Source organism: Elaeis guineensis, chromosome 7 (genome assembly GCF_000442705.2).
Source record: "Elaeis guineensis isolate ETL-2024a chromosome 7, EG11, whole genome shotgun sequence".
In the NCBI taxonomy this organism is placed as follows: domain Eukaryota; kingdom Viridiplantae; phylum Streptophyta; class Magnoliopsida; order Arecales; family Arecaceae; genus Elaeis; species Elaeis guineensis.
In genome coordinates this window covers 92,038,950-92,044,585 of record NC_025999.2, presented here as the reverse complement: position 1 = coordinate 92,044,585, position 5,636 = coordinate 92,038,950, and the positions used below count along the sequence as shown (strand labels likewise).

The following is a 5,636-nucleotide window of genomic DNA, read 5'->3' as shown; positions in this document are numbered from 1 at the left end:
GAATGAATTTATATCAAGAATTAGAATATTTGTGGATGAGATTCAAGTAAGAAAGTATGAAGACTCAAGTAAGAAAAATTTCGAGGACGAAATTTCTTTTTAGGGGTGAAGAATGTGATAGCCCAACCAAGTCCAGCCCAGCCAGTCGATCAAAGCCCAAAAAAAAAAAAAAAAAAAACAGAGCAACCGGGAAGAAGACTCCCGGTAGGAGTCTTCTTCTCCGGCGATTCCCGGGCAAATTAGGACTCCTAGGACCCCTCGGAGTCCTAGGGTCCTCTATAAGAAGATCCTCTCCCTCTTGAGATCGATCATTGGCTTCCTCCCTCTCTCTTTCTCTCCGATTTCCTCGAATTAGAGCCGCGGACACCGTTCGATTCTCGCCGTAATTGCTCGCCGGCGAGGTCTCCGGAGGCTGAGGTAAGTCTCCTTCTTCTTCCCTTCCTTCTTCCCCTTCCTCCCATGCTTCTGTGCGCGGCTGCCGGCGACGAGAGTCGCCGATTTCCGAACGGGAAAGAGACCCTGTTTTTGAGTTTTTTTCTTTGGATTTTCCGACGCCGGCGATCGGAATTGATCGCCGGCCACGCCCCTCCGTAACCGGGGGAGTGGCCCCCGTCGGCCGTCGGCCTCCGCCGCGGCGGCCGTGGCCTGAACGGCCCGGCAAAACATGGGCCACGCCGGTCCTCTGTTCTGGCGTGGGAAGAACCAGGAAAAAAAAAAAAGAAAAGAAGAAAAAGAAGAAAAAGAAAAAGAAGAAAAAGAAAAGAGAAAGAAGGAAAAAAGAAAAGAAAAAGAAAAAGGAAAAGGAAAAAAAAATTGAAATTGATGAGAGAGAGAGTTTCTCTCTCTTCACTTCAGTCTGAACCCTGACTTTCTCTCTTTAGAATTAGACTTTCTCTCTCTACTTTCTCTCTCTAAAATTCTCTCTCTAGATTATTTCTCTCTCCTAAGATTTCTAGAATTTTGAAAAGAATGACGATGAGTTTAAATGATCCTCGTGATGGATTTTTGATCCGTGATCGTCGGACGGTACACCGACATCCACTTTGATCAGATCAAGTATTTTTAGATTTTATTTCTCATGATCTTATTGAATTGTCCACATGATAATCTTAGCATGATTTGATCTGATCGATCGAATTTATTGAATTATATTGTCTGAAGAATTCAAGATGAGTTTTCTCTCTCTAGAATTTTCTCTCTCTAAAATATTCTTTCTCTTGATTGATTCTCTCTCTAAAAAAAAGGTTAGTGAATGAAGAAATTTCTTTTAATAAGTCTGATCTGATTCTAATAAAGAACCCTGATCCATGATTGTCAGACAACGTACTGGCACCCACTCTAATCAGACCATGAATCTTTAGATTTGATCATCCATGATTCCGATCTAGCCATGACTTGATTTGATCACATTGATTTCACCAATCGAGATATTGGACCCATCGTAATGTTGGATTGTGTCACCTGATCAATTCGAATTGTACCTCATGAATTATCTCTCCTCTGATTTTCTCTCTCCACTTGATTTTATGAAATCGATGAAGAAACCTTGGTCCTATCACTTCGAATCCGATTTGATCTGATAGTCAAACTTTGGATCGTTTAGGTCCTAATTAGATTTTGATTAGATGAAATTAGATGATCGGACCCAATCTAAACCGTTGAAATATAGAATTCGTATTCTTTCTAATTATTCAAATTGATTCTGTATAGGATTGTGGATGTTTGATCATGGGATATCGCGATATGATCTACGAACAGAATTTTTGGAAGAAAATTTATAGAATTTTATGGATTTATTGGAATGCGTTCGAGGTAAGTAGTGTTTATTTTTACTGAATTTATCTGATAAAATTTTGAATTAAATGAATTTATGCATGTTTGTGATTGAAATTATTTATTGAAATAATTGTTGAAATTATTTATGATTAAAGTTAATTGTAAAAATTATTTATGATTAAAGTTATTTGTTGAATAATTATTATGATGATGTATGATCACAAAGAATGACATGGTTGATTTGACTCGAATATCATTTATTTATATTATTTTAAAAATAATATATGAATTGAAAGACAATATGAAATTGACAATCTGACTGTGTTGAGGACCCCGCCAACGGGGGCATATACGTTGGCAATTGACTGTCCTGAGCATTTACGTCGCCAGTAAGACCAGCGACATGTCGCCAGATAGACCAGCGACAAAACCGCCAGTTAGACCAGCAGTTCCAAAGGACTTGGCTGCCAGATGATTCGCAGCCCACCGCAAGCAGATACGCGGTATTATGACCCTGCCACAGGGATAATGTGGTCATAGTCATGGTTGGTAAGAAGAATTTAAGAAATTGATGAATTTAAGAAGAAAAGCATAATTGAAAATTATGATGAATTGACTTTTATATATGATTTACAGTACGAATATAATTTCATGAAATTACATATTGATTTGTTATGCATAGTATTATTTGCCTGATTACTCAGTTAAAGGTATACACTGCTTACTGGGCTATTTAGCTCATGATAAGTTTTATGTTTTTCTTACAGATCCAGATAATTAGTATGATGCAGAATTTCGGTTGGGAGAGCGATTAGAGATGGAGTTAACTCATTGATTTAGGATTTTCTCAGAATTGATTCAAGACTTTTAGTTTTGCTTTTAGTATTGACATTGTCAGACAGTTACTTTCTTTTGAACACTTAGTTTTGATTTGTTATTTGAACCAAGGTTTGATTATTGAAAGAAGAAAAATTTATTTAACTGTTTGTGAAGATATCATGATGAGATGCCTTGCATGCTTATGAAAAAAATATTCTATAAGTATGCGGCGGTTGTCATGACCCTCGATTCAAATCTCGGATCGGGGGTGTGACATATTCAGACTCTCCATTTTCAATCTATAGCGAAATCCTCGTAAGGTTATGCATTAATCAATTAGAGTAGAAGGCCACAAGAATCGTACAAGCAGTTATATTAGCATTCCCGCTTGCTCACCTTGTTTTCCAATTGCTGGATTGCTTGAAAACAGTAATGCAGGTGTACGCATATAGTTACTATTTATTGCATTTTCGGACTCTCCATTATATGTTATTATTACTGTCTATTCAAGTTTCGTACAACTAGAGTATGATGCAAGAGATCTTTAACCTTTAATCTGGGAAAAAAAAGAAAAAGAAAAAGGAAGAACGAACAACCGTATCACCGGAATGGACTCTTGAATATACTAGTTTCATCAATGACCAATGATTCACATGCATGCCTCTGAGAAATTTAACTCCAGAATAATATCTTGTTTGCTTCCATGCACACAAATAAGCAAAACACCAAGTCATCAAACCCATGCATTGCACACTTCTTTTGGTATGATCTCCATCATCAATTTACCAGGTTCCTGAGAAGAATGAGTGAAGAACCAAAATTAAATAGTAATTAGACGGTCCCAAAATTCTCTCCTTCCATCATATACCTTACTATTGCGTGATGCCAAGTTAAATATAGAAAAGAAAACATAGTCTCAATCTTGATTTATTATAACTCAATTTCCATCTGTTATTTAGATCATCTTTACACTGATATATCATGACATGAAACTGGCATCAACTGTGCTTCCAGCAAAAAGCTAGACATGGTCAGCCGCATCTGACCAAGGTTTAGACGCATATATAAATAGGCCCACATATTTTACAGAATTAAAAATTATAAAAACAGTAAATTTGAAAAGAAAGTGAATAAAAAGCGTACTGAATGAAAGCAGTGTCTGCTCAGCTTATTTTTTGAGAGGCAAATTACATCGCTGATTGAATCATCTCGTATGTGATCGAGTACATTGATGATCGGATTTGACTTCAGGATCAGAATTATTCATAAATTTTATTAGATGTTTTATTTTTTGATCTCTTGAGAATATTTTCGTATTAAATTGATGTGAGCACCTGCTTGTATCGAAATAAAAAAAATAAAAAGGACGATATTTCCAGAGTTTTACTGTGGGAATAGCGAGGCACTGCTACGAGTACTGCATTGCCACTCCTTTGCAAGCGTTTTGCTCCCCAGAGTCGTTGTCAAAAAGTGAAGGGAGCTGCCGCAGGCCTCGCGGCCGGGAACGCCGCGCGCTTCACGAAGCGGCCCTTCATCCGTGGCCGCTTCTCCGCATTGAGCTTCCGCACCTCGTACCGGATCTTCTTCGAGAACAGCCTCGTCCTCCGCTTCTCCCGGTACCTCGTCACCCTCGCCTCCCTCCCTCCGTTTCCCGCCGCCATCCCCACCTCTCCGTACACCGGCGCCACCTTCCAACCACCCCCTTCTCGAACACTGCCGCCGCTCCACATCATCATCTATACATTCACAACAACAACAAATCAATAATCACTAAATTTAAGATGTTTAAATATTCTACAAGTACTAGTAGTGGAAGTTGTTATTGTTCTTGTTTGGATAAGGAAGCGTACCATGAAGTCGTCCAGGTTGAATTGAGGCCGCTCCCCGTCGGTCCATGGCGAGCAGCCGTTACAAGACCAGGCGGCGATGACCGCCTCATAGTCCAGCCTCAGCATCATCCCCCTCCCTGCCGCTGCTCTCTCCACTCCGCCACCACCTCCTGATGCCATGGCTGCCTCTTCTGCAACTTTCTGCTCTTCATGTTCCTCCCCTCGCAACCGGCGGCCGAAGTCGATGTCGAGCGTCTCCGTAGAAAGATCGATCTCCATATCTGTGTTGCAGGCCACGACGTCGCTCCCGCCACCCGCATCGATGTCTAGCTCCACCTTCACTCGGCCTTTGTCGTCATCCTTTGCTGAATCTATGAGGCCCAACGCGTCTATGCAGAACGTGCCGTCATCGAGCCCTCGACCGAGGAGCGTCTCGACGTTGGCTGCAAACTCGTCGAGGTCCAGGTCGGATGGCTGAAACCCAGCGAGACTGCCAGCAGCAGCAGCCGGTGCAGGAACGTGTGCATGCTCTGGTAGCTGCGCCACCGGCTTTGCCTCGTCGGTGAGAGTGTCGGCGTCATTGATTGCCGGTGGGGAGAAGAATTCGGCGAGGACGGGGTCGAAGATGGGCACGCGGTGGAGAAGGTGCTCCTCCTCAGCATAAAGCTTCTCATCTGCCTCGAGGTCCGGCACAAGTGGCTCTAACTTCGGGGGTCCGGCCGGCGATGGCTTGACGCGTGGCGTGCGGGCCCTGCGCTTGAAGCCGTGGAGCCAAGGCGGGAGTGCATCGTCGAAATTAGAGGATAAAGGAGGAGAGGAGGAGGAGGTTTGGAGGCGGAGGCGGTGGTGGCGGAGGGCGAGGGTGTTGGCGGAGTGGACGGAGGCATCGCAGGCCATGCAGAGGAAGGCGTCGTCGGCAGCGCAGTACCACCGGGCTCGGCGACGGAGGCAGCCGTCGCAGGCGTGGGCCGTCTTCCCTCCGAGGGCGCCGGGTGAGCGCAGCTCGTCGGAGTGGTGGCTCATGGGCTTGGCCAACGGATGGCAGACTTTTTTTTTTCCTACTAAAATTATGCTACGCCAAAAGTGAGTGAAAAAGAAAACAATTTAGCATGGGAAATATCCGGGAGTTCGTTATATTTAGGAAGAAGAGGGGGAGAGAATGGTGGGGGGGGGGGCGGGTGGTCCACCGGTGCGCTTTTGGGGTCGTGGCGA

The 5,636-nt window shown here is 43.2% G+C and overlaps 1 pseudogene; it reads right to left on the bottom strand.

Moving 5' to 3' along the window:
- Window positions 1-3,738: 3,738 nt before the first annotated feature.
- On the bottom strand, window positions 3,739-5,573 carry LOC105048509 (zinc finger protein CONSTANS-LIKE 16-like; annotated as a pseudogene).
- Between the last annotated feature and the right edge of the window lie 63 nt (window positions 5,574-5,636).